The following is a 23,055-nucleotide window of genomic DNA, read 5'->3' as shown; positions in this document are numbered from 1 at the left end:
CGGAGAGGTGGCTTTCACCCTCCGTTACAGGGGGCCACGCTCCCCAGGCAGCCAAAGGAGCAGCAAGGCAAAAGGCCAACTACAGCAAAGACCCAATCCCTGCTTACAGGGAGGTCGCCCAGCACAAAGCCGGCCTGGTCAACCAAGGCGCCGGCAACGCTCAACTCAAATGTGACTGTGCCCCCGCTAACGGGACAGGTGCTTTGCCCAGGGTGCCTCTCTCCTTCCCCCCCGCATCTGCACGCTTCTGCGCCCTCTTCTTGCTCGCTCCTGCCTCCCGCGTCGTCCCCACGCCGCTCCTTCTTCTTTCTTCTGCAGCAGCTCCTGAAACGTCAGCGGGGACACCGTTAGACCTGCCCAGCGGCAAGCCCACACGCCCCCCGTCCCCCACCACCTGAAGAAAAAGGGAAACCCGACATCGCAAAGGAACTCGGCACGCGACCACCCAGCCAACGAAGGCCTTGCATGCCCCCTCCCCAGTCCACCCACCCCAGCAAAAACTCCTTTGAGCAGCTTTGCTCACCTCACTGGCGCACGGCGCGCTTCCAGCCGGTGCTGCGGGGGATCACAGAGGCGGGCAGACTGGGCAAATGGAGCTGGGCACACAAAAAGCAGCGGCCAAAGAGTCAGCTGCCCTGCTTACAGGGGGACCCCAGCCACTGCCACCACTGCAAAGGGCCTGGGACTCCGGGGCACTCTCGCTCCCTGGCTTACAGGGCAGCCCCCATCCCCACCGGCCGAGGGAGGCTCCTTCTCTCCCAGTCCGGGCCACCTCGACCCACACCCCGCTAACGGGGCGGTCACCGAACACAGGCTGCCAGCCGAGCAAAGCGCTCGCGCACCCAGATCCTGATTACAGGCGGGTGGACGACACCCCTGGAGCCACAGAGCTCGGTTTCCCCCCCAGCGACAGGAACAACTCTCAGCAGCCAGGCAGCGGGGCAACACGGCCAAAGGCCGCGGTCGGGGTCCCAGCCCCGGCGATTCCAGGGAGGGCGCAAACCCAACCCCACATCTCGCGGCCCCGTGCCTCTGAAAGGCCGGGGCCACATTCCCGCCCGACTACGGGGGCTCCCTCACAACGCAGCTCACCAAGCACTCACGGGGGGCACGCACAGCCCTGCCTACAGGACGGTACCCCCACATCCCACCCTCTGCAAGAAGCCCCGCGGAGCACGAGGCTCCCGCCAACGCCTGAGTTACAGGCTGGCCTGCCCGGCAGCAGCAGAACATCACCAACCTCCTGTCTTTGGGAGCCTGCGGAGCAACCTCGACCCACCCAGCGGGGAGGTCACCGCACACGCAAGCAGAACCTCAACCTGCGCCCTCTGACGGGACAGGGAGGGGTCGTTCCCATCGGCTGGATGGCTAGAGCAGCCGGCTGCAGTGCCGCAGCCTCCCCACACCTGGTTACAGGGTGGGCGCGCGGGCTGCTCGGGGGACTGAAGGCTCCCAGATAAAGCCAAAGGCCAAATGCCGTGACGCACACCCCGAGTACGGGGCCGTCACATTGACAGGCCACCACCAGGCAACCATGCCGAGGGGCCGGAGGAGGAAGCGGGGCAGGGGAGGAACGGCACTGCCCTGCTTACAGGGCGGCCTCGGGGTCCGGCGAGCTCCATTTCCCACTCAGGTGCGGAGAGGTGGCTTTCACCCTCCGTTACAGGGGGCCACGCTCCCCAGGCAGCCAAAGGAGCAGCAAGGCAAAAGGCCAACTACAGCAAAGACCCAATCCCTGCTTACAGGGAGGTCGCCCAGCACAAAGCCGGCCTGGTCAACCAAGGCGCCGGCACCGCTCAACTCAAATGTGACTGCGCCCCCGCTAACGGGACAGGTGCTTTGCCCAGGGTGCCTCTCTCCTTCCCCCCCGCATCTGCACGCTTCTGCGCCCTCTTCTTGCTCGCTCCTGCCTCCCGCGTCGTCCCCACGCCGCTCCTTCTTCTTTCTTCTGCAGCAGCTCCTGAAACGTCAGCGGGGACACCGTTAGACCTGCCCAGCGGCAAGCCCACACGCCCCCCGTCCCCCACCACCTGAAGAAAAAGGGAAACCCGACATCGCAAAGGAACTCGGCACGCGACCACCCAGCCAACGAAGGCCTTGCATGCCCCCTCCCCAGTCCACCCACCCCAGCAAAAACTCCTTTGAGCAGCTTTGCTCACCTCACTGGCGCACGGCGCGCTTCCAGCCGGTGCTGCGGGGGATCACAGAGGCGGGCAGACTGGGCAAATGGAGCTGGGCACACAAAAAGCAGCGGCCAAAGAGTCGGCTGCCCTGCTTACAGGGGGACCCCAGCCACTGCCACCACTGCAAAGGGCCTGGGACTCCGGGGCACTCTCGCTCCCTGGCTTACAGGGCAGCCCCCATCCCCACCGGCCGAGGGAGGCTCCTTCTCTCCCAGTCCGGGCCACCTCGACCCACACCCCGCTAACGGGGCGGTCACCGAACACAGGCTGCCAGCCGAGCAAAGCGCTCGCGCACCCAGATCCTGATTACAGGCGGGTGGACGACACCCCTGGAGCCACAGAGCTCGGTTTCCCCCCCAGCGACAGGAACAACTCTCAGCAGCCAGGCAGCGGGGCAACACGGCCAAAGGCCGCGGTCGGGGTCCCAGCCCCGGCGATTCCAGGGAGGGCGCAAACCCAACCCCACATCTCGCGGCCCCGTGCCTCTGAAAGGCCGGGGCCACATTCCCGCCCGACTACGGGGGCTCCCTCACAACGCAGCTCACCAAGCACTCACGGGGGGCACGCACAGCCCTGCCTACAGGACGGTACCCCCACATCCCACCCTCTGCAAGAAGCCCCGCGGAGCACGAGGCTCCCGCCAACGCCTGAGTTACAGGCTGGCCTGCCCGGCAGCAGCAGAACATCACCAACCTCCTGTCTTTGGGAGCCTGCGGAGCAACCTCGACCCACCCAGCGGGGAGGTCACCGCACACGCAAGCAGAACCTCAACCTGCGCCCTCTGACGGGACAGGGAGGGGTCGTTCCCATCGGCTGGATGGCTAGAGCAGCCGGCTGCAGTGCCGCAGCCTCCCCACACCTGGTTACAGGGTGGGCGCGCGGGCTGCTCGGGGGACTGAAGGCTCCCAGATAAAGCCAAAGGCCAAATGCCGTGACGCACACCCCGAGTACGGGGCCGTCACATTGACAGGCCACCACCAGGCAACCATGCCGAGGGGCCGGAGGAGGAAGCGGGGCAGGGGAGGAACGGCACTGCCCTGCTTACAGGGCGGCCTCGGGGTCCGGCGAGCTCCATTTCCCACTCAGGTGCGGAGAGGTGGCTTTCACCCTCCGTTACAGGGGGCCACGCTCCCCAGGCAGCCAAAGGAGCAGCAAGGCAAAAGGCCAACTACAGCAAAGACCCAATCCCTGCTTACAGGGAGGTCGCCCAGCACAAAGCCGGCCTGGTCAACCAAGGCGCCGGCACCGCTCAACTCAAATGTGACTGTGCCCCCGCTAACGGGACAGGTGCTTTGCCCAGGGTGCCTCTCTCCTTCCCCCCCGCATCTGCACGCTTCTGCGCCCTCTTCTTGCTCGCTCCTGCCTCCCGCGTCGTCCCCACGCCGCTCCTTCTTCTTTCTTCTGCAGCAGCTCCTGAAACGTCAGCGGGGACACCGTTAGACCTGCCCAGCGGCAAGCCCACACGCCCCCCGTCCCCCACCACCTGAAGAAAAAGGGAAACCCGACATCGCAAAGGAACTCGGCACGCGACCACCCAGCCAACGAAGGCCTTGCATGCCCCCTCCCCAGTCCACCCACCCCAGCAAAAACTCCTTTGAGCAGCTTTGCTCACCTCACTGGCGCACGGCGCGCTTCCAGCCGGTGCTGCGGGGGATCACAGAGGCGGGCAGACTGGGCAAATGGAGCTGGGCACACAAAAAGCAGCGGCCAAAGAGTCGGCTGCCCTGCTTACAGGGGGACCCCAGCCACTGCCACCACTGCAAAGGGCCTGGGACTCCGGGGCACTCTCGCTCCCTGGCTTACAGGGCAGCCCCCATCCCCACCGGCCGAGGGAGGCTCCTTCTCTCCCAGTCCGGGCCACCTCGACCCACACCCCGCTAACGGGGCGGTCACCGAACACAGGCTGCCAGCCGAGCAAAGCGCTCGCGCACCCAGATCCTGATTACAGGCGGGTGGACGACACCCCTGGAGCCACAGAGCTCGGTTTCCCCCCCAGCGACAGGAACAACTCTCAGCAGCCAGGCAGCGGGGCAACACGGCCAAAGGCCGCGGTCGGGGTCCCAGCCCCGGCGATTCCAGGGAGGGCGCAAACCCAACCCCACATCTCGCGGCCCCGTGCCTCTGAAAGGCCGGGGCCACATTCCCGCCCGACTACGGGGGCTCCCTCACAACGCAGCTCACCAAGCACTCACGGGGGGCACGCACAGCCCTGCCTACAGGACGGTACCCCCACATCCCACCCTCTGCAAGAAGCCCCGCGGAGCACGAGGCTCCCGCCAACGCCTGAGTTACAGGCTGGCCTGCCCGGCAGCAGCAGAACATCACCAACCTCCTGTCTTTGGGAGCCTGCGGAGCAACCTCGACCCACCCAGCGGGGAGGTCACCGCACACGCAAGCAGAACCTCAACCTGCGCCCTCTGACGGGACAGGGAGGGGTCGTTCCCATCGGCTGGATGGCTAGAGCAGCCGGCTGCAGTGCCGCAGCCTCCCCACACCTGGTTACAGGGTGGGCGCGCGGGCTGCTCGGGGGACTGAAGGCTCCCAGATAAAGCCAAAGGCCAAATGCCGTGACGCACACCCCGAGTACGGGGCCGTCACATTGACAGGCCACCACCAGGCAACCATGCCGAGGGGCCGGAGGAGGAAGCGGGGCAGGGGAGGAACGGCACTGCCCTGCTTACAGGGCGGCCTCGGGGTCCGGCGAGCTCCATTTCCCACTCAGGTGCGGAGAGGTGGCTTTCACCCTCCGTTACAGGGGGCCACGCTCCCCAGGCAGCCAAAGGAGCAGCAAGGCAAAAGGCCAACTACAGCAAAGACCCAATCCCTGCTTACAGGGAGGTCGCCCAGCACAAAGCCGGCCTGGTCAACCAAGGCGCCGGCAACGCTCAACTCAAATGTGACTGCGCCCCCGCTAACGGGACAGGTGCTTTGCCCAGGGTGCCTCTCTCCTTCCCCCCCGCATCTGCACGCTTCTGCGCCCTCTTCTTGCTCGCTCCTGCCTCCCGCGTCGTCCCCACGCCGCTCCTTCTTCTTTCTTCTGCAGCAGCTCCTGAAACGTCAGCGGGGACACCGTTAGACCTGCCCAGCGGCAAGCCCACACGCCCCCCGTCCCCCACCACCTGAAGAAAAAGGGAAACCCGACATCGCAAAGGAACTCGGCACGCGACCACCCAGCCAACGAAGGCCTTGCATGCCCCCTCCCCAGTCCACCCACCCCAGCAAAAACTCCTTTGAGCAGCTTTGCTCACCTCACTGGCGCACGGCGCGCTTCCAGCCGGTGCTGCGGGGGATCACAGAGGCGGGCAGACTGGGCAAATGGAGCTGGGCACACAAAAAGCAGCGGCCAAAGAGTCGGCTGCCCTGCTTACAGGGGGACCCCAGCCACTGCCACCACTGCAAAGGGCCTGGGACTCCGGGGCACTCTCGCTCCCTGGCTTACAGGGCAGCCCCCATCCCCACCGGCCGAGGGAGGCTCCTTCTCTCCCAGTCCGGGCCACCTCGACCCACACCCCGCTAACGGGGCGGTCACCGAACACAGGCTGCCAGCCGAGCAAAGCGCTCGCGCACCCAGATCCTGATTACAGGCGGGTGGACGACACCCCTGGAGCCACAGAGCTCGGTTTCCCCCCCAGCGACAGGAACAACTCTCAGCAGCCAGGCAGCGGGGCAACACGGCCAAAGGCCGCGGTCGGGGTCCCAGCCCCGGCGATTCCAGGGAGGGCGCAAACCCAACCCCACATCTCGCGGCCCCGTGCCTCTGAAAGGCCGGGGCCACATTCCCGCCCGACTACGGGGGCTCCCTCACAACGCAGCTCACCAAGCACTCACGGGGGGCACGCACAGCCCTGCCTACAGGACGGTACCCCCACATCCCACCCTCTGCAAGAAGCCCCGCGGAGCACGAGGCTCCCGCCAACGCCTGAGTTACAGGCTGGCCTGCCCGGCAGCAGCAGAACATCACCAACCTCCTGTCTTTGGGAGCCTGCGGAGCAACCTCGACCCACCCAGCGGGGAGGTCACCGCACACGCAAGCAGAACCTCAACCTGCGCCCTCTGACGGGACAGGGAGGGGTCGTTCCCATCGGCTGGATGGCTAGAGCAGCCGGCTGCAGTGCCGCAGCCTCCCCACACCTGGTTACAGGGTGGGCGCGCGGGCTGCTCGGGGGACTGAAGGCTCCCAGATAAAGCCAAAGGCCAAATGCCGTGACGCACACCCCGAGTACGGGGCCGTCACATTGACAGGCCACCACCAGGCAACCATGCCGAGGGGCCGGAGGAGGAAGCGGGGCAGGGGAGGAACGGCACTGCCCTGCTTACAGGGCGGCCTCGGGGTCCGGCGAGCTCCATTTCCCACTCAGGTGCGGAGAGGTGGCTTTCACCCTCCGTTACAGGGGGCCACGCTCCCCAGGCAGCCAAAGGAGCAGCAAGGCAAAAGGCCAACTACAGCAAAGACCCAATCCCTGCTTACAGGGAGGTCGCCCAGCACAAAGCCGGCCTGGTCAACCAAGGCGCCGGCACCGCTCAACTCAAATGTGACTGCGCCCCCGCTAACGGGACAGGTGCTTTGCCCAGGGTGCCTCTCTCCTTCCCCCCCGCATCTGCACGCTTCTGCGCCCTCTTCTTGCTCGCTCCTGCCTCCCGCGTCGTCCCCACGCCGCTCCTTCTTCTTTCTTCTGCAGCAGCTCCTGAAACGTCAGCGGGGACACCGTTAGACCTGCCCAGCGGCAAGCCCACACGCCCCCCGTCCCCCACCACCTGAAGAAAAAGGGAAACCCGACATCGCAAAGGAACTCGGCACGCGACCACCCAGCCAACGAAGGCCTTGCATGCCCCCTCCCCAGTCCACCCACCCCAGCAAAAACTCCTTTGAGCAGCTTTGCTCACCTCACTGGCGCACGGCGCGCTTCCAGCCGGTGCTGCGGGGGATCACAGAGGCGGGCAGACTGGGCAAATGGAGCTGGGCACACAAAAAGCAGCGGCCAAAGAGTCGGCTGCCCTGCTTACAGGGGGACCCCAGCCACTGCCACCACTGCAAAGGGCCTGGGACTCCGGGGCACTCTCGCTCCCTGGCTTACAGGGCAGCCCCCATCCCCACCGGCCGAGGGAGGCTCCTTCTCTCCCAGTCCGGGCCACCTCGACCCACACCCCGCTAACGGGGCGGTCACCGAACACAGGCTGCCAGCCGAGCAAAGCGCTCGCGCACCCAGATCCTGATTACAGGCGGGTGGACGACACCCCTGGAGCCACAGAGCTCGGTTTCCCCCCCAGCGACAGGAACAACTCTCAGCAGCCAGGCAGCGGGGCAACACGGCCAAAGGCCGCGGTCGGGGTCCCAGCCCCGGCGATTCCAGGGAGGGCGCAAACCCAACCCCACATCTCGCGGCCCCGTGCCTCTGAAAGGCCGGGGCCACATTCCCGCCCGACTACGGGGGCTCCCTCACAACGCAGCTCACCAAGCACTCACGGAGGGCACGCACAGCCCTGCCTACAGGACGGTACCCCCACATCCCACCCTCTGCAAGAAGCCCCGCGGAGCACGAGGCTCCCGCCAACGCCTGAGTTACAGGCTGGCCTGCCCGGCAGCAGCAGAACATCACCAACCTCCTGTCTTTGGGAGCCTGCGGAGCAACCTCGACCCACCCAGCGGGGAGGTCACCGCACACGCAAGCAGAACCTCAACCTGCGCCCTCTGACGGGACAGGGAGGGGTCGTTCCCATCGGCTGGATGGCTAGAGCAGCCGGCTGCAGTGCCGCAGCCTCCCCACACCTGGTTACAGGGTGGGCGCGCGGGCTGCTCGGGGGACTGAAGGCTCCCAGATAAAGCCAAAGGCCAAATGCCGTGACGCACACCCCGAGTACGGGGCCGTCACATTGACAGGCCACCACCAGGCAACCATGCCGAGGGGCCGGAGGAGGAAGCGGGGCAGGGGAGGAACGGCACTGCCCTGCTTACAGGGCGGCCTCGGGGTCCGGCGAGCTCCATTTCCCACTCAGGTGCGGAGAGGTGGCTTTCACCCTCCGTTACAGGGGGCCACGCTCCCCAGGCAGCCAAAGGAGCAGCAAGGCAAAAGGCCAACTACAGCAAAGACCCAATCCCTGCTTACAGGGAGGTCGCCCAGCACAAAGCCGGCCTGGTCAACCAAGGCGCCGGCACCGCTCAACTCAAATGTGACTGCGCCCCCGCTAACGGGACAGGTGCTTTGCCCAGGGTGCCTCTCTCCTTCCCCCCCGCATCTGCACGCTTCTGCGCCCTCTTCTTGCTCGCTCCTGCCTCCCGCGTCGTCCCCACGCCGCTCCTTCTTCTTTCTTCTGCAGCAGCTCCTGAAACGTCAGCGGGGACACCGTTAGACCTGCCCAGCGGCAAGCCCACACGCCCCCCGTCCCCCACCACCTGAAGAAAAAGGGAAACCCGACATCGCAAAGGAACTCGGCACGCGACCACCCAGCCAACGAAGGCCTTGCATGCCCCCTCCCCAGTCCACCCACCCCAGCAAAAACTCCTTTGAGCAGCTTTGCTCACCTCACTGGCGCACGGCGCGCTTCCAGCCGGTGCTGCGGGGGATCACAGAGGCGGGCAGACTGGGCAAATGGAGCTGGGCACACAAAAAGCAGCGGCCAAAGAGTCGGCTGCCCTGCTTACAGGGGGACCCCAGCCACTGCCACCACTGCAAAGGGCCTGGGACTCCGGGGCACTCTCGCTCCCTGGCTTACAGGGCAGCCCCCATCCCCACCGGCCGAGGGAGGCTCCTTCTCTCCCAGTCCGGGCCACCTCGACCCACACCCCGCTAACGGGGCGGTCACCGAACACAGGCTGCCAGCCGAGCAAAGCGCTCGCGCACCCAGATCCTGATTACAGGCGGGTGGACGACACCCCTGGAGCCACAGAGCTCGGTTTCCCCCCCAGCGACAGGAACAACTCTCAGCAGCCAGGCAGCGGGGCAACACGGCCAAAGGCCGCGGTCGGGGTCCCAGCCCCGGCGATTCCAGGGAGGGCGCAAACCCAACCCCACATCTCGCGGCCCCGTGCCTCTGAAAGGCCGGGGCCACATTCCCGCCCGACTACGGGGGCTCCCTCACAACGCAGCTCACCAAGCACTCACGGGGGGCACGCACAGCCCTGCCTACAGGACGGTACCCCCACATCCCACCCTCTGCAAGAAGCCCCGCGGAGCACGAGGCTCCCGCCAACGCCTGAGTTACAGGCTGGCCTGCCCGGCAGCAGCAGAACATCACCAACCTCCTGTCTTTGGGAGCCTGCGGAGCAACCTCGACCCACCCAGCGGGGAGGTCACCGCACACGCAAGCAGAACCTCAACCTGCGCCCTCTGACGGGACAGGGAGGGGTCGTTCCCATCGGCTGGATGGCTAGAGCAGCCGGCTGCAGTGCCGCAGCCTCCCCACACCTGGTTACAGGGTGGGCGCGCGGGCTGCTCGGGGGACTGAAGGCTCCCAGATAAAGCCAAAGGCCAAATGCCGTGACGCACACCCCGAGTACGGGGCCGTCACATTGACAGGCCACCACCAGGCAACCATGCCGAGGGGCCGGAGGAGGAAGCGGGGCAGGGGAGGAACGGCACTGCCCTGCTTACAGGGCGGCCTCGGGGTCCGGCGAGCTCCATTTCCCACTCAGGTGCGGAGAGGTGGCTTTCACCCTCCGTTACAGGGGGCCACGCTCCCCAGGCAGCCAAAGGAGCAGCAAGGCAAAAGGCCAACTACAGCAAAGACCCAATCCCTGCTTACAGGGAGGTCGCCCAGCACAAAGCCGGCCTGGTCAACCAAGGCGCCGGCACCGCTCAACTCAAATGTGACTGCGCCCCCGCTAACGGGACAGGTGCTTTGCCCAGGGTGCCTCTCTCCTTCCCCCCCGCATCTGCACGCTTCTGCGCCCTCTTCTTGCTCGCTCCTGCCTCCCGCGTCGTCCCCACGCCGCTCCTTCTTCTTTCTTCTGCAGCAGCTCCTGAAACGTCAGCGGGGACACCGTTAGACCTGCCCAGCGGCAAGCCCACACGCCCCCCGTCCCCCACCACCTGAAGAAAAAGGGAAACCCGACATCGCAAAGGAACTCGGCACGCGACCACCCAGCCAACGAAGGCCTTGCATGCCCCCTCCCCAGTCCACCCACCCCAGCAAAAACTCCTTTGAGCAGCTTTGCTCACCTCACTGGCGCACGGCGCGCTTCCAGCCGGTGCTGCGGGGGATCACAGAGGCGGGCAGACTGGGCAAATGGAGCTGGGCACACAAAAAGCAGCGGCCAAAGAGTCGGCTGCCCTGCTTACAGGGGGACCCCAGCCACTGCCACCACTGCAAAGGGCCTGGGACTCCGGGGCACTCTCGCTCCCTGGCTTACAGGGCAGCCCCCATCCCCACCGGCCGAGGGAGGCTCCTTCTCTCCCAGTCCGGGCCACCTCGACCCACACCCCGCTAACGGGGCGGTCACCGAACACAGGCTGCCAGCCGAGCAAAGCGCTCGCGCACCCAGATCCTGATTACAGGCGGGTGGACGACACCCCTGGAGCCACAGAGCTCGGTTTCCCCCCCAGCGACAGGAACAACTCTCAGCAGCCAGGCAGCGGGGCAACACGGCCAAAGGCCGCGGTCGGGGTCCCAGCCCCGGCGATTCCAGGGAGGGCGCAAACCCAACCCCACATCTCGCGGCCCCGTGCCTCTGAAAGGCCGGGGCCACATTCCCGCCCGACTACGGGGGCTCCCTCACAACGCAGCTCACCAAGCACTCACAGGGGGCACGCACAGCCCTGCCTACAGGACGGTACCCCCACATCCCACCCTCTGCAAGAAGCCCCGCGGAGCACGAGGCTCCCGCCAACGCCTGAGTTACAGGCTGGCCTGCCCGGCAGCAGCAGAACATCACCAACCTCCTGTCTTTGGGAGCCTGCGGAGCAACCTCGACCCACCCAGCGGGGAGGTCACCGCACACGCAAGCAGAACCTCAACCTGCGCCCTCTGACGGGACAGGGAGGGGTCGTTCCCATCGGCTGGATGGCTAGAGCAGCCGGCTGCAGTGCCGCAGCCTCCCCACACCTGGTTACAGGGTGGGCGCGCGGGCTGCTCGGGGGACTGAAGGCTCCCAGATAAAGCCAAAGGCCAAATGCCGTGACGCACACCCCGAGTACGGGGCCGTCACATTGACAGGCCACCACCAGGCAACCATGCCGAGGGGCCGGAGGAGGAAGCGGGGCAGGGGAGGAACGGCACTGCCCTGCTTACAGGGCGGCCTCGGGGTCCGGCGAGCTCCATTTCCCACTCAGGTGCGGAGAGGTGGCTTTCACCCTCCGTTACAGGGGGCCACGCTCCCCAGGCAGCCAAAGGAGCAGCAAGGCAAAAGGCCAACTACAGCAAAGACCCAATCCCTGCTTACAGGGAGGTCGCCCAGCACAAAGCCGGCCTGGTCAACCAAGGCGCCGGCACCGCTCAACTCAAATGTGACTGTGCCCCCGCTAACGGGACAGGTGCTTTGCCCAGGGTGCCTCTCTCCTTCCCCCCCGCATCTGCACGCTTCTGCGCCCTCTTCTTGCTCGCTCCTGCCTCCCGCGTCGTCCCCACGCCGCTCCTTCTTCTTTCTTCTGCAGCAGCTCCTGAAACGTCAGCGGGGACACCGTTAGACCTGCCCAGCGGCAAGCCCACACGACCCCCGTCCCCCACCACCTGAAGAAAAAGGGAAACCCGACATCGCAAAGGAACTCGGCACGCGACCACCCAGCCAACGAAGGCCTTGCATGCCCCCTCCCCAGTCCACCCACCCCAGCAAAAACTCCTTTGAGCAGCTTTGCTCACCTCACTGGCGCACGGCGCGCTTCCAGCCGGTGCTGCGGGGGATCACAGAGGCGGGCAGACTGGGCAAATGGAGCTGGGCACACAAAAAGCAGCGGCCAAAGAGTCGGCTGCCCTGCTTACAGGGGGACCCCAGCCACTGCCACCACTGCAAAGGGCCTGGGACTCCGGGGCACTCTCGCTCCCTGGCTTACAGGGCAGCCCCCATCCCCACCGGCCGAGGGAGGCTCCTTCTCTCCCAGTCCGGGCCACCTCGACCCACACCCCGCTAACGGGGCGGTCACCGAACACAGGCTGCCAGCCGAGCAAAGCGCTCGCGCACCCAGATCCTGATTACAGGCGGGTGGACGACACCCCTGGAGCCACAGAGCTCGGTTTCCCCCCCAGCGACAGGAACAACTCTCAGCAGCCAGGCAGCGGGGCAACACGGCCAAAGGCCGCGGTCGGGGTCCCAGCCCCGGCGATTCCAGGGAGGGCGCAAACCCAACCCCACATCTCGCGGCCCCGTGCCTCTGAAAGGCCGGGGCCACATTCCCGCCCGACTACGGGGGCTCCCTCACAACGCAGCTCACCAAGCACTCACGGGGGGCACGCACAGCCCTGCCTACAGGACGGTACCCCCACATCCCACCCTCTGCAAGAAGCCCCGCGGAGCACGAGGCTCCCGCCAACGCCTGAGTTACAGGCTGGCCTGCCCGGCAGCAGCAGAACATCACCAACCTCCTGTCTTTGGGAGCCTGCGGAGCAACCTCGACCCACCCAGCGGGGAGGTCACCGCACACGCAAGCAGAACCTCAACCTGCGCCCTCTGACGGGACAGGGAGGGGTCGTTCCCATCGGCTGGATGGCTAGAGCAGCCGGCTGCAGTGCCGCAGCCTCCCCACACCTGGTTACAGGGTGGGCGCGCGGGCTGCTCGGGGGACTGAAGGCTCCCAGATAAAGCCAAAGGCCAAATGCCGTGACGCACACCCCGAGTACGGGGCCGTCACATTGACAGGCCACCACCAGGCAACCATGCCGAGGGGCCGGAGGAAGAAGCGGGGCAGGGGAGGAACGGCACTGCCCTGCTTACAGGGCGGCCTCGGGGTCCGGCGAGCTCCATTTCCCACTCAGGTGCGGAGAGGTGGCTTTCACCCTCCGTTACAGGGGGCCACGCTCCCCAGGCAGCCAAAGGAGCAGCAAGGCAAAAGGCCAACTACAGCAAAGACCCAATCCCTGCTTACAGGGAGGTCGCCCAGCACAAAGCCGGCCTGGTCAACCAAGGCGCCGGCAACGCTCAACTCAAATGTGACTGTGCCCCCGCTAACGGGACAGGTGCTTTGCCCAGGGTGCCTCTCTCCTTCCCCCCCGCATCTGCACGCTTCTGCGCCCTCTTCTTGCTCGCTCCTGCCTCCCGCGTCGTCCCCACGCCGCTCCTTCTTCTTTCTTCTGCAGCAGCTCCTGAAACGTCAGCGGGGACACCGTTAGACCTGCCCAGCGGCAAGCCCACACGCCCCCCGTCCCCCACCACCTGAAGAAAAAGGGAAACCCGACATCGCAAAGGAACTCGGCACGCGACCACCCAGCCAACGAAGGCCTTGCATGCCCCCTCCCCAGTCCACCCACCCCAGCAAAAACTCCTTTGAGCAGCTTTGCTCACCTCACTGGCGCACGGCGCGCTTCCAGCCGGTGCTGCGGGGGATCACAGAGGCGGGCAGACTGGGCAAATGGAGCTGGGCACACAAAAAGCAGCGGCCAAAGAGTCGGCTGCCCTGCTTACAGGGGGACCCCAGCCACTGCCACCACTGCAAAGGGCCTGGGACTCCGGGGCACTCTCGCTCCCTGGCTTACAGGGCAGCCCCCATCCCCACCGGCCGAGGGAGGCTCCTTCTCTCCCAGTCCGGGCCACCTCGACCCACACCCCGCTAACGGGGCGGTCACCGAACACAGGCTGCCAGCCGAGCAAAGCGCTCGCGCACCCAGATCCTGATTACAGGCGGGTGGACGACACCCCTGGAGCCACAGAGCTCGGTTTCCCCCCCAGCGACAGGAACAACTCTCAGCAGCCAGGCAGCGGGGCAACACGGCCAAAGGCCGCGGTCGGGGTCCCAGCCCCGGCGATTCCAGGGAGGGCGCAAACCCAACCCCACATCTCGCGGCCCCGTGCCTCTGAAAGGCCGGGGCCACATTCCCGCCCGACTACGGGGGCTCCCTCACAACGCAGCTCACCAAGCACTCACGGGGGGCACGCACAGCCCTGCCTACAGGACGGTACCCCCACATCCCACCCTCTGCAAGAAGCCCCGCGGAGCACGAGGCTCCCGCCAACGCCTGAGTTACAGGCTGGCCTGCCCGGCAGCAGCAGAACATCACCAACCTCCTGTCTTTGGGAGCCTGCGGAGCAACCTCGACCCACCCAGCGGGGAGGTCACCGCACACGCAAGCAGAACCTCAACCTGCGCCCTCTGACGGGACAGGGAGGGGTCGTTCCCATCGGCTGGATGGCTAGAGCAGCCGGCTGCAGTGCCGCAGCCTCCCCACACCTGGTTACAGGGTGGGCGCGCGGGCTGCTCGGGGGACTGAAGGCTCCACAGCTTGAGACACACGCCCCGAATACGGGGCTGTCACGCCACCAGCGGAACAGGCGGCCACGCAAGGACAGGCCCAAACCCTGACTACAGGGCGGCCTCGGCCACTGAACTATCACGTGGCTCTGACCCACACTAAATAAAATGGAGGAAGACAGGACACTCGCTGCGCCCGCGGGACTGAGAGGGAACACCCCTTTTGTGGCATGCACCAAAGTCCTCCATTCCCCCCAGGGAAGTCAAAGCTAAGCTGCAGCCATCTTTGTGGAGGCCTAAAGGGAAAGCTCAGACACTCCGTCACTCCACAAACACAAACAAGGAAAGGAAGGGGAACGCACACACACAGACAAGACTTTCCAGAAGGGAAGGACAACCCAGTGCAGCCAAACCCTGGGAATAAACCCATAACCGCGGGCAACAGACAAGAGCCTGTGACCTCTCCCTAGGCTGCACGGAGGCCGCAGACCTCAACGTGCCAAGGGGCTTCCCAGAAAAAGCCAACGGCCAAATGCCGTGACGCACACCCCGAGTACGGGGCCGTCACATTGACAGGCCACCACCAGGCAACCATGCCGAGGGGCCGGAGGAGGAAGCGGGGCAGGGGAGGAACGGCACTGCCCTGCTTACAGGGCGGCCTCGGGGTCCAGCGAGCTCCATTTCCCACTCAGGTGCGGAGAGGTGGCTTTCGCCCTCCGTTACAGGGGGCCACGCTCCCCAGGCAGCCAAAGGAGCAGCAAGGCAAAAGGCCAACTACAGCAAAGACCCAATCCCTGCTTACAGGGAGGTCGCCCAGCACAAAGCCGGCCTGGTCAACCAAGGCGCCGGCAACGCTCAACTCAAATGTGACTGCGCCCCCGCTAACGGGACAGGTGCTTTGCCCAGGGTGCCTCTCTCCTTCCCCCCCGCATCTGCACGCTTCTGCGCCCTCTTCTTGCTCGCTCCTGCCTCCCGCGTCGTCCCCACGCCGCTCCTTCTTCTTTCTTCTGCAGCAGCTCCTGAAACCAGCGGGGACACCGTTAGACCTGCCCAGCGGCAAGCCCACACACCCCCGCCCCCCACCACCTGAAGAAAAAGGGAAACCCAACATCGCAAAGGAACTCGGCACGTGACCACCCAGCCAACGAAGGCCTTGCATGCCCCCTCCCCAGTCCACCCACCCCAGCAAAAACTCCTTTGAGCAGCTTTGCTCACCTCACTGGCGCACGGCGCACTTCCAGCCGGTGCTGCAGGGGATCACAGAGGCGGGCAGACTGGTCGAATTTATCTGATGATACAATTAGCAGCAACCGAAGATTCAGCTGCCCTGCTTACAGGGGGACCCCAGCCACTCCCTTCATTACAAAGACAAGAGCCCTCATTGTGGTAATTGTTCTGCATAAAGTCAACCACTGTGCCATCTTGGCACTTGGAAATAGTCAATGTAGCACTTCTGATAAAGAGGTTCTGTTTTTGAGATTCCATCTCCATTCCATCATGTCATTTCTCATTCTCCAGTTGATAGCAGTAAACGAGCATGAAGTTACAAGGAAGTTTTCCAACTTGTAGCACCTACTGCCGTGGGTTGTCTTTAAGTAGAATACAAAATTTGACATTGAAGCCTAAATTTTTCTCTGAGCATCCACCCTTTATTTCCTATAGTGCTTCTTTAACACACTTATATTCTGAAACACTACAACGCTACTTTACTTCTCCCCCCTTTCATCAGCAGTACAGCTCTCACATCCTCCCCGCTCCCCACCCCTCTGCTCGTGAGAAGTGAAAAATAACCGTGTGGCTCAACACTGCGATAGCAGTTACTATTGCTTTATTTTTGCTGCTCGCTGCTGCCTCGGAGCGTCTTCCTCCACGCGTCAACTTGCCGCGCTCGTCGCGCCTCCGCCCCTCCTCTCGGAGCGCGCTCAGAGGTCCTGCTCTCGGCGCCCGCCATCGGCGCCCAACAGGCGGCTCCAGCCCCGGCTCCACCCGCCATCGGCGCCCGCCATCGGCGGCCCCGTCTTCGGCCGCCATCCGTCGGAGCCCGCGGGGCAGCAGCGGCGGCCCCGACCCACGTCAACCCGGTCCCGGCCCCGCCGCACCCCTCCGCCGGCCCCGCTGCGCCTCGCCCCAGATCCGCCACACCCCGGCCCCGCCGCACCTCGGCTCTGGAGATCGCCTGCCGCCGTCGCCTTTCCCTCACAGCGCCCCGCTTCTTCTCACACGCTGTGGTAAACGCCTCGCTCATCTGCCCGCGCGCGCACCTTTTATACCTGCCCCCGCAGCGCGCCAGCCAATAGGAGCCCTGAACGCCGCTGCCGCTTCCCTCGCTTTTCTTCCCGCCGCTTTCTCTCCATCCCCCTCAGCGTTCCCGCCCTTTCTTCCTACGGGAGGCCGGGCCGGGGTCACCCCTCGGTCACGGCCCCGCTCACCGGTGCTGCCGTCCATCCCCTCAGGGCAGAGCCGCCCCACAGCTGATCTCACCTCACAGCCCCAGAACCTGGCAGAGCTGGCTGGGGGGAACTTATTCCTTTCCGTTTCTTTTAACGGTCATATACGTATTAGGTGTTCCTTCCTGAGCAGTAGATGTCCACAGACATAATTAATATATTTATATTAATATTTTTTTTAAAGGAATTCTTCACAGGCCACCTCCCGCCTCTGCCTGTACAGCAAAACTCCCTTCTGAGCTCAGAAATATCATTACCAAGGGAAAAGGGTGAAGCAGGCTACAGGTGATGTATGAAGGATATCATTTATCTGTCAGCTCAGGATGCTCTTGTTTTGTAGAGCTGCTTCTATTTTACAGCTCATTTACACACGTGCTTGGAATTGCTCACCTAATTGCTATGCACTGCAGTGTGTTTGCTCAATTCATTTCCTTCTGCCCTCAGCTACGTTCTCACTGTAGCAATGGTACAAAATACGACTATGGAAGAGACAAAATGGTGGATACAGAATAAATGCTGCTCCCACCACTGCCGAGATAGGATGTAGCAGCAATGACTCAGCTGTGAGTAAGAGGTCTCCTCCAGGGAATCTTTTCCTGGCATGTAACCCAGGCCAATGGAATATCCTGAAGGAGAAAGGCACCCAGGACCTGAGGGAACTGGCTGTGATACAGACGGTGTACAGCACCAGTGTCCAACCTGTTGGTTTGCCTAGGCTGCACTGAGTGAAGACAAATTGTCCTGGGCCATGTATATTTGCTCCAAAAGTAATGCCTCCTATTTATTTTCATGGAAACTACCACAGGTAAAATGAGCACGGTAATTCTGTTTGATAGAGCAAATCCTCAGCTGCAATCACTGTTCTCCAACATAGCCACCACTGTTAGCTATGCATTTTTGCCTGCAATAAACATGAGACTGCATGCTGAGCTCATCAAAATCTGCGTCAGCACAGGTGACCCACAGTCACTGACACCACTGCTGAGTGCACTGCACACTGCCCCTCTGTGCTCACACCCACGAGCATTCGGCAAGCACCTAGTGGGTGCCACTTTCTCCACACAGAGAAATTCAGTGACACACCTTTGCTTCATACAGACTTCCTGGATGTCAGGTGCCATTTTGTCAGTGCTTTTCTGCTGCCATCTGTCACACGGCAACAACGTGTAATGTATACAGTACTCAGACAGACTCTTACTGGTGGCATTAAATCGATTCGATCAATGTGAAGATGGTGTGTTTTTCCTCATCTACTTAAAGGCTCATACAAGAAGATATCCAGTTGAAAATATTCACAAAAATTCTGCACAGCTTGAGACAAGAGTCTCAACTTCCTTGACAATTTATCCTGTAGCTTACCTGTTTACAGAAAAAAATATATATATGTTTTGTAAGTGCCATTTAAAAGCATAAGCTGTATAGAAGGCTCCTTGCCCTATGCAAACTGTTTTTCTTCCTTTAAGCAGAGTGTGCCTTCGGAGCACAGAACATGGTTTCAGAAGTGATAGTTGTTACAAAAAACAAAACCACTGGAATCTGGTGCAAAAGCAATGTACAAATCTGTACAAATAAACCAACGTTGGAAAGTAGCAGGCATTTCCTAAATGGTAGCACAATTATCTCCCCTAAGAGAAAGAAAAACATGCAGAAACATCTCCGGATTTGGTGCCTACAAAACTTTAAACAGGTTTTGTTACACTATGTTATGCAACTGAAGATAAAGGATGTTGTGCATTTCTAAAGATTAGCATATGGCAATTCTTAGATTATTTTCAAAACAATATTGTGTGAATACATCAGCATCCTTTATGAATATCACAATGAATATCACCCTCCTGTCCTTTTATCTGCAAACTGCAAAATTGAACAGGTTCTCACTGACAGTATCAACTCTCCCAAGAGGATATAATAATCACAAAATCATCAATTGTCCATGCCATTACTATGTGGAATCCACATAAATGAATACTTTAAAAAAAAAAAAAAAAAAAAAGAAAAGAAAAGAAAAATAAGAATTGTTACGACAAATATGCTGACCTTCTCTGCTCAAGAGCGATTACAAACCAAAGTAAAACAAGAGGCCAGCAAAATCATGGTACTCTACAGCCTTAATCTGATAAAAAAAAGTAAGAGAATCCACTGGAGTAGCATGAAATTCAAAAGCTTTTTGTCGGGCTGGAACATGATGTGCTGGCTGGCACATGTTGGGAAAGATACTAAAACGTATCTCTTATTGTCCACAGAATCTTGTTAAACTCTTTCAAGATACAAAGTGACAGCCAGCTAGATGAATAGGACAGTGTACGTAAACACCCAGAACTAACAGATCCAGGCCAGCGCAGCTGGGCTTGGATTAGGCACTGAAAGTTCAGACAACATTTATGCATGCTCTTAGCATTCAAATTAATTGCCATTGCTAGTTTGGGGCAAGCACTCCAAAGTGCAGATACAGCAGACTGTATTCAAGTACAGTATGCACGAAAAGTTTATTTCAATATTTTAGTACAGTTCTTTACGTTAAGAAGAAATATAGATGATTCTGTTCTTAAAATGGATCTTGTTGGTAGCAGGTTACCCAACAAGGTCCATTTCCACTCTGCATGAATATACAATACTCAAGACCATTCAAGTCTTTAACTGTCACATAGATTGGATCAACTTCTGCCCACAGAACTTTTAGAATATGGTGCTACCTTAACCAGTAGCCTAGCTCTTAAAGGTTTGCTTGGATGTATTCTGGTAGTATTCATTGCCTACTTTCCACAGAGATACTCTTTGTGAAGGGCATGCCCCAGCCTTATTTCCACTTCAAAGCAGAGAAACCGCTCTTAGAGATGTAGTAGCAAGAGTTCGCTCAAGTGACCCCTACCTGAGCTCAGGTAAGAGAGTTTTACAGAAAAGTCACAAGAAAAGACTGTACTAACCCCTTTTCACCTACAGTTTGATACTGAAGAACAGCACTGATTTCTCCTTCTAGTGTCACCCTATCATTCTTCCTATTTGTTTCTTGCTCTTCTCTAGAGATCTGAACTCTGGAGAAGTAGAGAAATAGAACCAACAGAACATGCTCTTCTTCTGGAGGATGATTATCTATGCTAATTACACCTTAAGAACCATCACTGGGAAGACAAATGCATAGATCTCCAGGGGAATCATTCGAGTTGGAAGGGACCTTTAAAACTCCCCTGCAATGAACAGGGATACTTACAGCCAGATTAGGTGGCTCAGATCCCAGTCCAGCCTGACCTTGAAAGTCCCCAGAGACGGGGCGCATCCGCCACCTCTAGGGACAACCTGTTCCCATGCCTCAACACCCTTATTTTAAAGCACCTTTTTCTTATAACCAATCTACATCTGCCCTCTGTTAGCTTGAAACTATTACCCCTCGTCCTATCACAACAGACCCTGCTAAAGAGTCTTTCCCCTTCTTTCTCATCACCCCACTTTAGATACTGAAAGCCCGCTATCAGGTCACCACAGAGCTTTCTCTTCTCCAGGCTTAACAGCCCCAGCTCTCTCTGAGACTCTCAAGACTGTCCTTGTAGTGGAGGTGTTCCATCCCTTGGATTGTTTCTGTGGCCCTTCTCTGGACGTGCTTCAACAGGTTCATGCCTCTCCTGCACCAGGGATTCCACATCTGGATGCAGAACTCCAAGTGAGGGCTCACCAGTGCAGAGGGGCAGGACCACCTCCTTAGCCTGCTGGCCATGCTTCTTTTGATGCAGCCCGGGATACAGTTGGCTTTCTGGGCTGTGAGGGCACACTGCTGGCTCACGTTCAGCTTGCTATACAGCAGTACCTCCAAATCCTTTTCACGGGGCTGTGCACAATCCTTTCATCCCCTGGCACGTTGCACAACCATGGTGCAAAACCTTGCACTTGGCTGAACCTCGTGAGGTTCACCTGGTCCTGCTACTCAAGCTGTTTGTGCCCTGACATAGAGTAGCTGGGTTACTCACCCTTCAAGAAGCTTTCAGTAAATACAAAATGTCACAAGGCATTCGTGCTTCTCCTAAGACCACTTAAATTATGGGCAAGAAAAACAGGCATCTCAAAACCACAGTGCTATTATCTGTTGTGCAACACAAGTACCTCTTCAGATGAACCTTCGGGGAATGATCAAGTCAGTTGCTAAAGATAGGATGTATTCCCTTAGGCATAGCAAAGAGCAATTTAGAAAAAATGGTATAATCCTTTTAGACCTCTTCTCTGTCCCCTTCCTGTGAACTGTCTGGCTTGCAAGACTCAAGAAACAAGAACAATGTAATCAGGCTTCTTAAATTTTGCAGTGAGATTTCCCATTGGAATCCATAGAGTTTAAAGAGTCTGCCTTAAGACAACTCTTATCTCCGACAGCGAAGACTCTGCATGTTCGGTAGGAAGAGTTTGCTAATGTTTTCCTAACATCCAGAGTCAAAAGTCACACCAGAGTTGCATTTTCTTTGTTCTTACAGCTAAATGAATAATAGAAAGTAAATGACAAACTGAAGTGTTCAGCTATCATTGCCAATAAGATGATCACACGTTGAGGCAGAAGGTCACTTTCACCTGATTGTTCCCCAGACCCTGGCAGACAGTTATATCTTTGATATTTGTAAGAAAGAATAACATCCTAATGATTATTGAACTAATGATTAGTTTCAGAGCTCCAGCAATGTCTTTTGCACAATGCCTATATTCAATTGTACAGGTGTCTTTTTGTTGATGCTGTTTTTCAGTTCTGCTATGCATTACAGTCAGAAACTAAAAATGCAACGTTTATTACTATTATTTTACTCCAAAGTTAACTGATCCATGCTCTGATGAGGCCCCGAGAGTTTGTCTTCTAGTTCAAGTTCATCCTAAAGGAATCCAATTCCAATCATACTGACCAAAACACAATAACTAGGATAAATTAAGTAGTATGTTCTGCCTGCTTTTTTTCTTCTCCAGTAATAAAGCTACTTTAAGGTTTAAGTACAAGAAAACTTGAAGCAATTTCTACAGATGTTAATTCTGTCATGTATGACTGTTAATGTTCATGCAACTTATAATATAGTTTCCAGCATCTGCAAACAACATAAGAAAATCTCTTTGATGCTTATTATGCATAAGTCTAAAGGACTTCATAAAGTAAGCATAGTGATTGAATAAAGTATCTAAACGCATCACCACAGCAGTAACTCATCGGTTGCATTTCAAGAGCATAGCAGGGCACTGAGCAACATTTCAGAAAATAAAACTTCCTGAGAATTCTTTGGCAAACCACTAAATTGTAAACAACTTGTACAAAACAAATATACTCTCTTAACACCACTGCTTTAAGGGCATTCCTCTCTGAGAAGATCTGGATGATTCTTAGAAGAAAGTTGCTGTAAGTTGCTGTAAGGATATACCCAGCATACTCCATGTACACAAAATATAGATGCTGTGTCTTTAATGTCACTTGTGTGCTGACCTGAGAGCATATTGAGATAAATTTCTTCTATTTCAAGACAAACTTGGGAAAAACAACAACAAAAAAAAAACAAACAAAAAAAAAAACACACACACACAGAAACTGCACAATACACAGAATGAGCAAATTATTTATAATGAAAATTAGTCCAAGTTCTCAAATAACAGTCCCACTTGTTTGACAATCTAGTAGCTCCATTACTATCACTACACATGTGAAAACAATACGGAGGAAACGTTAAACAGTCCAGAAGGTCCCAGCCAGCATACAGTCCTATCAAGACACAGAAAGAGAAGACCATCACCATACAGAGGTTCTTTGTACTACTATGTGGTCCTCTGCTTAGCATTCAAAGTCACATTTGTCAAGACAAATGCTACATGGTCCACCACATCTTGATCTTACACATTTGAGTAATGACAATTTCTGCACTACCTCAGCAAGTGGTGGTGTGTGCCACTGATGGGTATCCACAACATGCCAGTTCTCAACCAATTTACTAATTTGTAATGACAAATTGGCTGATAAGGACTGCAATGCAGAGAAGTCCAAGCTTCAGCAGTAATACTTGAACAGCAGCGAGTAGATATTGTGAAACAGCCCTATGTCAGAATTAGCATAGATTTTCGTCAAGCTGATATTGATTGATTGCAAGT

The 23,055-nt window shown here is 59.0% G+C and overlaps 2 long non-coding RNA genes across 2 annotated transcripts; both read right to left on the bottom strand.

The window, feature by feature from the left end:
- Positions 1-657: 657 nt before the first annotated feature.
- LOC149918091 (uncharacterized) lies at positions 658-7,635 on the bottom strand. The gene is made up of 5 exons (XR_016465854.1): positions 7,068-7,635; positions 5,432-6,868; positions 3,796-5,232; positions 2,160-3,596; positions 658-1,960 (listed from the first exon to the last, which is right to left on the bottom strand). It is a non-coding gene; the product is annotated as an uncharacterized LOC149918091 (long non-coding RNA).
- Positions 7,636-7,685: 50 nt separating this feature from the next.
- On the bottom strand, positions 7,686-18,308 carry LOC149918090 (uncharacterized). Its single transcript, XR_016465853.1, has 7 exons — positions 16,674-18,308; positions 15,731-16,104; positions 13,612-15,534; positions 11,976-13,412; positions 10,340-11,776; positions 8,704-10,140; positions 7,686-8,504 (listed from the first exon to the last, which is right to left on the bottom strand). It is a non-coding gene; the product is annotated as an uncharacterized LOC149918090 (long non-coding RNA).
- Between the last annotated feature and the right edge of the window lie 4,747 nt (positions 18,309-23,055).

The sequence above is a fragment of the Phasianus colchicus genome, chromosome 4, assembly GCF_987193195.1.
Source record: "Phasianus colchicus chromosome 4, bPhaCol1.hap1.1, whole genome shotgun sequence".
NCBI lineage: Eukaryota > Metazoa > Chordata > Aves > Galliformes > Phasianidae > Phasianus > Phasianus colchicus.
Note: the sequence above shows the minus strand (reverse complement) of the source record. Positions and strands in the feature narration are given on the sequence as shown.